Here is a 10,666-nt window from a genome sequence, read left to right as displayed (position 1 = left end):
CTCAAACCTTTATGTCTAGGACTCCTGAAAAGGTCCAAGTATTTATAGAATAGGCTATGCTGTATCCTATCCATCATGCAGGAACATGCTTATTATTTTCCTTTCTTGGACTGCTGCCATCTAGAGTCCAGGAGAGGGTGTTATTTTTATGTTTTCTTTTCCTTTTATGAACCATTATTTTTCAAAGAGATAAATAAGTTTTGTCTTGTAGAGGATTGCATGGTTGTGACAGCTGCTCATCCATTTCATTTTATCAGTCCCTTAGGGCAAATTGTTCCTGCTATGTATTCTTTGTTTATTGCTATAATTTGTCAGTATTTATATTTTTATCACTCTTTTGGTGGCCCTGGGTAATCACATGGTTGCTTTAATTTCTGTTTTTATGTTTGTATAATAATAAAACTTAAATGTAGGATTTTTCAATAACCAAGAAGGTATATTTAACACTACTGATCCAAAAAGGCAGCAAGAAAAACCTCTCTGGAGTATCTGTTTAGTATGTATAATATATAGTATAATGTTCTATACATTGCATAGTATAGAATTGTATGGTATAATATAGTATAGTATACTACAGCATTGTATATTAATACATAAAAGAATGGCATAAAGCATGGTATAGTATAGGGACAGTTAATGTCATGACTATGGACTGTGTACAGCGCTGCGTAATATGATGGCACTATATAAATACTGTGTAATAATAATAATGTAATAATAGCATAGCATAGTACAATATAGTATTCCACAGTATAGTAGAGTATAGATTAGAGTAGGATATAGTAACATATAAAAAGTATTGCATACACAGATGTGTAATATGATGGTTCTATATAAATACTGTTTAATAAATTAAAATAGTAATAATATAGCATAGCACAATATAGTATAATATAGTATAGTATGGCACAGCATAGTATAGTTTAACATAGCACATTATAGTATATATTATAATATATACTATAGTATAGCATAGTATAGTATAACATAGCTTAGTATAGCTCAGTAAAGCAAAGCACAAGTACAGTCCAGTACAGTATGGTATAATTTATACTATAAACTATACCATACTGTACTGTACTGTTCTTGTGGTTTGATATACTAAGCTATACTAAGCTATGTTATACTATACTATGCTATACTAAAGTATATATTATACACCAGCCTCTTCTTAGCACTTTTTATTATTTTTATTATTATTATTATTATTATTATTATTATTAATAATAATAATAAACAGCATTTATATAGCACCAACATATTATGCAGTGCTGTACATTAAATAGAGGTAGCAAAAAAACAAGACAGCTACAAACAATGACACAGGAGGAGGAGAGGACGATGCTTACTAAAGCTTACAATCTTGGAGGTGGGAGAGAAACACAATAGGATGGGAGATATGTAGTGGTGGGAAAGTAGTGAGGGTTTTATTAGACAGAAAAAGATGGGTAGGCAAGTTTGAAAAGATGGGTTTTGAGCGCTCTTTTAAATGAGCAGAAAGTGAGAGCAAGCCGAATAGGATGGGGAAGACCATTCCAGAGAGTCAGGGCAGGTCTAGAGAAGTCTTGGAGCCATGTGAGTGATGAGGTTATGAGTGAGGAAGTCATTGGTAGGTCATTGGAGGAGCGAAGAGGAGAGTATTTTTCTATCAGTCAGAAGGGTAAGTTGGACAAGAACTGTGGAGGGATTTGATGGCAAATCAAAAGAGCTTGAATTTCATTCTAAGATGAAATGGAACCCAAAAAAAGAGAACTACAAAGAGAGGCAGCAGACGAGGAGTGGTGGGAAGGATGGACTCTGGCTGCAGCTTTTATAAAAGATTGTAGCTCTGTTGGAGGTCAACCCCGAGGACTTAGAGATGACTAGAATAGGAACCCAAATCTAGAGGTTTTGGAAAAATTGCATTGTACAGGGAGCAGCCAGTAGAAGTCCATTTTTCGGGATCAAAATTAGATTTTATTATCTGTTAGAGACCACAGAGGAAGTGAGAAGAGGAAGACATCCTCTGCCAGGTCTGAATGGACACCACCATTGGTTAGTGAACCTTGGGGGTCCCTGGGTCACGGTTCATGGTAAAGGTGGCCTTGTATCCAACTCTAGTGAGCAAGAAATTTTAAAATGATATTTTTACCATCCTGCAATTTTGGGTTTCCTGTACAGGGAATTTCATGTCAGTTGAGAAACAGATAATCAGCAGGTATATTCCAGAATTAGATCTGCACAGCTTTTACATAATGAAAAAAGAGTCGGCCCACACACCTCTTCCTGCTTCTTTTTATTTGTCCTCATGTGCCCATCACAGACACTCCATAAACACTTTATCTTTATCGCAGAAATGACAGTGTTTAGCAGTTTTGTAGGAATGACATTGATGATGTTACAATAACAGAACAGTCTGAATACAAATTGTCCTTTGCAATGTTCTTCTTTAATTGCTAGTAATGTCACTTTAGCTAAGATGCTAACCTCACAAAGTGAAAATTGCACAGCCAGGAAGTTTGCTATGAATAACGTTATTGATCCCTTTAATCCAGATATTAATCACCACAGGGCTAGGAGGATTCAGTGATATAATGTGAAAGCCAATAATCCGATCTCCTTGCAAGATGCATATTCATACGCTAGCAATTTCCTGCTTTGTGGCCCAATCATTAATCTATACCCAATTATCAAAAAGTGTTGTCATCGATTTTACACAGTTTATGTGCTATAATCACATTTTCTCAACATATCAGACCAACGGCTTTATCACTGTAATAGCTGTTTCTATTTTCACTGTAGAATAAACTATTACTGAAGATATTTGTGATCACACAGCTTTGTGTACCTCACATAAAGTGCTGTGTGGATGGGCATTGTTCACATCATAGCTGGTTTCTTTCCTATCTATATCAATTGGAACACAAAAGGAGCTTGATGCAGGTAAGATTGAGGTCAACTGCAGTTCACATACACCTTGGATGGAACTCCTATACTGATATCAAGTGCATATTTATTGCTTCTATAAGTATATTGTATATGTCTATCTACAGCAGACAGTTTTAATCCTTTTACCCCATAAGTAACCCCTAAAATAATGTTTAGGTCTTAAGTACTAGAAAACTAGTAACTATTAAAGCTTAATGGGTGGCCAGTGGAAAGAAATCCCCCTTATAATGGTGGCTAGAATATCAAATATATAGGCATCTAAAAATATCATTATGTCATGGCGTTGGCTCTACCAATTTGTGTTGACCTCAGAACTCTGCAGGCTGATCAAAGGAAATGCCACCAAGACAAAGGCAGGTGGGAACTCAGCAAGGTCACAGGCAGGCTATTCCCATGGGGCGTAACAAGGGTCCGGAGGTACAACACTCCTACATATGCCAAATGCTAAAGACTGTGCCACCATACCATTTCAAGAGATCAAAGATCCAAGAGGAAGAGGGAGAAGGTAAGTTTCAATATACTTTATTTTTGCCACAACAATACTTTATTGAAGAAAGAAAGATAGGGCCCCTTTAATATACAAACTGTATTGCTTCTGAAACTATTTATATGCAGCCCAGTTATTTTTTATTCAATCTCAAAAAACTAAAACCGAATTGAATTGGCTGCATGGATTACTTACATTATGTTAATGAATGTATTTGGGGTGATTGCATATCCATAGGAATATGTATTAGATTAGCGTAATCTATGTTGTGATAGAGGCCTGGCACATGGAGAAATCCTGAATACTGTACTTTGTAAAGATGATTATGTGGCACGCCTGGAGTCCATGCTGAGCCTGGTTGAAAGATGTAAAGAGTACTGAGCAGAGACTGTGGATACAGAAGCAGCCTAACATGTACCATACCGGTGGGAGCTGCAGATAGACGCTCTGCCCTAGGCACTTGAACTGCATGAGTATCTTCTTTTAGATGTGGTTAACCTCGTCTTTCTCATATAATCACAAGAAATCTTCCGGCGATAAACGTGACAAGTTTTGTATAAGTTCTGAATTCCCCTGCCTCCATCTTTACATGCCTCGTTTCATTTGAAATTGTCTTTTTTTCCCTCTGTACATCAATTTAATTTTTCATACATGCGCCACTGAAGCATAAGGATGGTGTAGTTATAAAGAAGAAGCAGGTAATATTAAAAAACAACCTGTAATATGGTGGGGGGAAAATTTATGTAAAGCCCCAAGCTATCATTATCATTTCCAATGAGATTTACTCACAGTCCTTCTAGTGCAAGGGATATGATTTCATCTAATTTGAGTTTTTTGATTTACATATTAGGGTATAGTATTTAGAAATCCATGTGTTTCTTTTAGTTTTTGGTAATGCTATGGCTGCAAAATAACATTAATGAATAAATCAATTGCAAATTATTTCTCATTAGTCAATTTTTGGTAATACTTGATTACATTTAACCATAACCATACATTAACCATTTAACCATAAATTGAGAAATGTACTACCAGTACCAGTGACTTTTAGGGCATCAAACTACTATAATCTTGACTTTGAAATACAAAATTGTATTCAACAAAACCCAAACCCAAAACAATATTCCATAAAACCATCTGCTATAAAATCTTGTTATTATCTTGAACAATACTCTACGCGTTTCACAAACTCAAGTCCGCTCCATCATATTCCTGGACATAGTCTTGTAATTGTCACACTGCCACCGGGCAGTATGGTGGACCCTCCGTGTCACCAGCATAGGGCAGAGTCTAAGCAGCTGCCCGGTCTTCTCCAGGGCCTCTAGAGGCGAGGATGTTACACTGCGGACAACTGCCAGGTTGCGGCCCCTGTGCACACAGAGGCAGGTGACTGTTAACAGATAGGAATCAGGTGAGGTGCTGAAACATAAGACAGGAGCGTGGTCAAACAAGCCAAAGGTCGGGGCTGGCGGCACACAGAAATAGTCAAGGGTCAAGTCCAGAGTCTGTACACAGGAGAATCAGAAACTAGAGATGCAGACAGAAACAGCTGGAACCTGGGAACAGAGCCTAAGGGAACTCTATGTTCAGGCAACTTCCTGTTGACAGCTATTTCCTTTTATAGGGGAGGTCAAGTTGGAAATAAGAGTCACATGACCAGCAAGCAAGAGAACCCACCACCAGAGGGAGTGCTGGAGCAGAGGCAGCTCAGGTGGTGTTTGCACTTCTGCCAGCAGAGGGAGTGCTTTTGCACAATACTCTGGTTCCCTGGGGCAAAGGTGCAGCTCTCTGAGGATCACATTATCCAGACCAGGAAATGACCAGTGGACAGAATTCCTGAACAGGGCTGCTGCTACTGCTAGCTGCAGAGGAATGTGAGGTGGGTGACACAGACAGCGGCACAGATCCCCTAATCCCACTAATCTGTGAGAGTAATCATTCAATGTTATGACTTTTGTGATGATAGGGGGATCAGCTCATCACAGGACACTGTATTGCTTCAGAAAAGGCCATTTATTTAGATACAGGCATAAATAAAATAGCTTCTATTCAGCATAAAGATAACACAAAATGGCTTATCCCAAATACCCTGTAAATTTGGCATCATAAATTTCATCCCGTCACACTTGATATATGTGATTATAATGTATTTCAATTTTAGTACCTCTTCACTTTTAGGCAATATTATATTCTGCTTAAAACTTTTATCTGTGTCGCAAATTTCTCCGGATAAAGCGGACTTGAATCTGTGTAAGAATCAAGATAACCACAAGATACTATAGCAGATGGTTTTATGAAATATGGTTTTTGGTTTGGATTTTGTTGAATAAAATTTGGTATTTTAAGATTGTAGTATTTTGATGCCTTAAAAATCACACTGGTAGTACTTTTTTCAATTTGTGAATTAAACTAGATAATCTTATTGCTGGGTGGTGATTTAATATGATAGTCACTTCATGCACTCCAAACTGCAACTCCAATGAGTTTTAGTCTCAGGTTTGTGGGTTCCTACTTTTTAGTGGAATTTAGTGATTTAATAAGAGTTTGATAGCCATCTTTATGTAAAGCCTATTTAAGAGAAAAGTGAAGTTCATGCTGGGACAGTTTTGGTACGTGAGAGAGAAGGAAAGGTAGCCAATAAAAGGTTCAAGTTGTTATACTGTCACTTCTCGATTCCTATTGCCTCTTGTGGACTCCTTTTTGACACCCAAATACACAAAACCAATGGGGCTTCCAGAAGAATGGCATGGGGAGCCTAATAGGGCTCATGAAGATCTTCCCTTGGGTGGGCATTACGCTGTGATACACTTAGATTACGGTGCAGAAGGAAGGAGGAAGATAATTTCCATACCCAACCAGGAAAACCATGCAACGGGCTAGATTATCACAAATTTTATCAAAATATAAGAATACAGAGCACTTTTCAAAAGAGTCAGGAATTAAATGTGTTCATTGAGTTATCTATTTTTTATATATAGTAGAAGAAAAGTCACTTGAGGGATGTTGCCCATGCCCACTCGATTCACATCAAACATCTCCTGTAAAACAGTTACGGTTATATTTCAAAAGTCATTTTTTTCTATAACGGTAAGAGATGTGTGCTGTGAGGATTGTGTCTAGTATATTTCATAGCAGCTTCTAAAAATAGCCACTAATAATCCCATTGTTGGCCCTGGGAACTCTGGTTATATTGGGTCAGCAATGGATTGATCTCTATTTAATTAAAGCAGCATGAAGGATGTGCTGCCATTTCTCAGCAGAATTCTCTCCTGCAGACATATTGCTGCCGGTGCTATTGTGCAGCTATTAAGCCACTCGATAACCCCTAAATGAATAGTGTGTAATCATATTTGCAATGACTTTCATTTTCACTCTCCAGTGTATTATTCTGATTTGCCATGTGGTCTCTTAACGATTTACAGATTAGAAAATTTGCAAAGTTTACAACTTTTTCATTGGTTAGTGTAGGCTAGATATTATCACAGGCCATATTTGTCAAAGCCCAATGTCTAAAAGTGTTAGTACAGGTGTCTTGTGTGTAATTGAATGCCACGTTTACTATTTTCTTACTATGTGACATACATAATATTCTGTGCTATTTTCAAGTTCTTAGACACACCTACAGGAGGACTATCATTGGCTTACCCAGGGCCGGATTTCCCACCTAGGGCCAACTAGGCTATTGAATGCAGCATTGAAATCTGCCACTGGTGGTTGACAAGATCTACGGTAATAGGATGCACAAGGTGAAAGTGAATATATTAAGGTCACATACAGTGCAGAGATCTGTGCAAGGTGACATCTGTATTGAAATCATCACTCTTCTCTCTCCATTCCATTCTTCCTCTCAATACCTCCTCTCTTTCACTTCTCCCTCCCTCTCCTTACCCTCTCTTTCTGTTCTCTCTCCTCCTTCACTCTCTACTCTTCTACCGCTCTTTCCTTCACTCTTCTTAATCCATTATCCATTCTCACTCTCCCCTCTTCCTCTCACTCTCTCCTCCATCCTCTCTCTCCCCACTTTATCCTCTCAATGTCTCAATGTACTCCAGCCTATCTCTCTCCCTTCTCCTTCTTTCTCTCCTGTCTTCTCTATCTTTCCCTCATTGTCTCTGCTGTCTTTCTCCCACTCTCTCCTTTCTTCATTCCCTCCTCTCCCTCTTTCTATCGGCGGTGTGTGTGGGTGGGGGGCAGGGTTGTTGAGGGTTAAGCACCAGCTAGCTGGTGCTTTGCCCATGACCCTCCTAAGCATTGTGCATTTTTATCACAGGTTTAGTACTTAGGGCCCATTCACACACAAAGCATGTCATTTTGTGCATTTGGCGTGTTGCATTAGGCAGGTCATCCATTTTTAATTTATTGCTATCACTGCTCAAGAAAATGGTCATGTTCTACTGCAATGCATAACACAATCACATCTGTGCATTTGGGTGGGCTGGTGAGGGTTAGGGCAAATAAATAAATAAATATATATATATATATATATATATATATACACGAGGGGGTGCTGAGAAGTTGACTTTGCCCCCTTCCAGATGAAATAGAGTATGTAACTGTGCAAATATCAGGTCTTTGTGATTCTTAAAACTGTTTTTTTCTTTTAATGAGAAGCTGTGATGGCAGAGGCAAAAACAAGTTTCACGTCCTTGGAGTTACGGGCCATCATAAAGTTTTTGTTTCTCCAGGTAAAGTCAGCACAGGACATTCACACTGAGATGTCACAAACACTGGGGGAGAAGTGACTTTCCTACAACACTGTCAAAACCTGAATATCTCGTTTCAAGACTGGGAATTTCACCATTGAAGATGAGCCCCGCAGTGGGCACCCCCCAACCTCAACTGACCTGGTAGTTTTATCACCACTATCCTAGACATGTGCAAGCTTTCAAAATGTTTGAACAGTGATCAGAAGAAGGAATTAGTTTAAGCATCCAAAGCCGTTTTGGCCCATTTTGAGGCTGCACAGGACTTTTTGGCTAGGTTACTGACTGAGGATGAAACCTGGCTCCACATCTATGATCCTGAAACCAAGGAACAGTCAAAGAAATGGTGCCAGAGCAGGTCCTCACGGCCGAAGTAGTTCCGAACCCAAAAATCGGCCAAAAAAGTCAGGTCGTCGATTTTCTGGGACAAAGACGGTATTCTGTTGGTGGACTACTTACCTCAGGGCTCTAGTATCACCAGACAGTATTATGCTAATCTCCTGGGCCAGCTGAAGGAGGCAATTAAGACGAATTGCCATAGAAAGTTGACCAAAGAGATCCTGTACCTGTGCACACTTCCAACGTTGTGGCTGCCAAATTGAACACCCTGGGTTTACAATTGACCCACCATCCCCCCTACTCACCTGACCTGGCCCCTTCAGACTATTATCTGTTCCTGAATTTGAAGAAACACCTGATGGGGCAACGTTTTGAGGACATTTCTGATGTCAAAGATTCTGCTTAGAGCTGGTTTGCAGCCCACCCAAAGGACTTTTATTTGAACGGTCTAGAAAAGCTGCAACTACGTTGTACCAAGTGCATCAGTCTCAGGGGGGAGTATGTTGAATAAATGTGTTATTTCATAACTCTTGCTCTCTTCTTTCTGGGAAAAGCCAGGAACTTCCCAGCACCTTGTATATGTATATTTATACAAAAATACATATTGTTATGCAGATAAGTCAGATAGGGGGGAAGTCAGATTAAGTTTACTGAGATGTTGATGGTAGACAACTGCAACAGTAATTTTCAATCACAATATGTGGTTGTAGTTTTGTGGGGATATAGGGTTGACTGAACAGGGTGGAGTAAGGCTACGTACACACGTGCAATGGTTCTTGTCCGATAAATGGCTCAAGGCCGATATTGGACAAGAATCTTGTGCGTGTACAGTGCTCGTCCTCCATTCTCTAAATAACCATCCTGGCGGATCCACGGACAATGGACGATGAACGATCGTAATGGAAGTTAAGGAGAGAGAGTGTCTTGATGTCTTGTTTTGATGCTAAAAGATCACCCAAGACAATCATAAAAAAAAAAAAAAAAAATCTCGGGCAACTAGCATTTGGTGCAGTGTTTCTTTTTAACAAAAGTTTCATGTTTTTAGGAAACCTTTGTGATAATTACTATATCCCATGCAAACAGTACATCAAAAAGATTGTTGGATGTTGGGCAGAAGGTGCATTGGATAAGTATAAGATAATAAGAATTTTTTAACCCAAGACAAAAAAAAAAAAAAAATCTCGGGCAACTAGCATTTGGTGCAGTGTTTCTTTTTAACAAAAGTTTCATGTTTTTAGGAAACCTTTGTGATAATTACTATATCCCATGCAAACAGTACATCAGTGTGGTGGTTAGAAGGAAGAACGCCTCTTACAGGCCAGTGGAAGAAATGTCATCCTTACAGATGGCCAAAAAGATCATTAAGGTCCCTTAGGTTGCCTGAGGTGGCACAATTTGCTAAATTACCCCTTGGCAATTCCGGGAGATCCCCAAGGGTCCCCCAATCCCTAGTTTAGGAACAAAGATTCAATTTTTGTTACGAAAAAAAGAAAAGTAGGGAAGCAAGGGCCCATTCCTTGGGCTTTTTAGGCATCTTAAATCATTTCTAATTATCAAAATTTGTAAAAAACCATAAAATACTAATTAATTTAAAACATCATTCAAAGACATATTAATCACTGTGCACCATTTTTGGATCTCTATTCTATTCATGTTAGATATACATTCTACGCGTTTTGCAGAATGCAGTCCACTTCATCAGGAACATTAGAGAATACAGTTCCAAATGTCGGGTAGGCAAGTATGAAAAGTTGGGTCTTCAGTGCTCTTTTAAATGAAGTGAAAAGTAGGAGCAAGCCTAATAGGACCAGGAAGACCATTCCAGAGATTTGAGGCAGCTCTACAAAGGTCTTGGAGCCGTGCGTGTGATGAGGTTATGAGTGAGAAAGTCATAAGTAGGTCACTGGAGAAGAGAAAAGAGCGAAGGCAAAGCACAGAAGCTTTAATTTGAATTTTAATTTAGGTGAGATGGAAGCCAATGAAGAGAACTACAAATAGTGGCAGCAGACGAGGCGTAGTGGGAAGGAATCACTGGGACACTCTAGTGTTCTACAGTTAAGCCTGTTTGTCATTTTCATGCAGGTATTCTGCGACTCTTCTATGTTTTTCATTTTTATTTTAATTTTCAATTTTGACTGTAACGTACTTTTAGGTTTGTTTCATGAATATATGAGCGGTACAACTTGGCAATACTTCAGCATGAAATGTT

The sequence above is a fragment of the Pyxicephalus adspersus genome, chromosome 1 (genome assembly GCF_032062135.1).
Source record: "Pyxicephalus adspersus chromosome 1, UCB_Pads_2.0, whole genome shotgun sequence".
Lineage (NCBI taxonomy): Eukaryota > Metazoa > Chordata > Amphibia > Anura > Pyxicephalidae > Pyxicephalus > Pyxicephalus adspersus.
The sequence above is the reverse complement of the archived record's forward strand: the minus strand, read 5'-3'. Positions refer to the sequence as shown.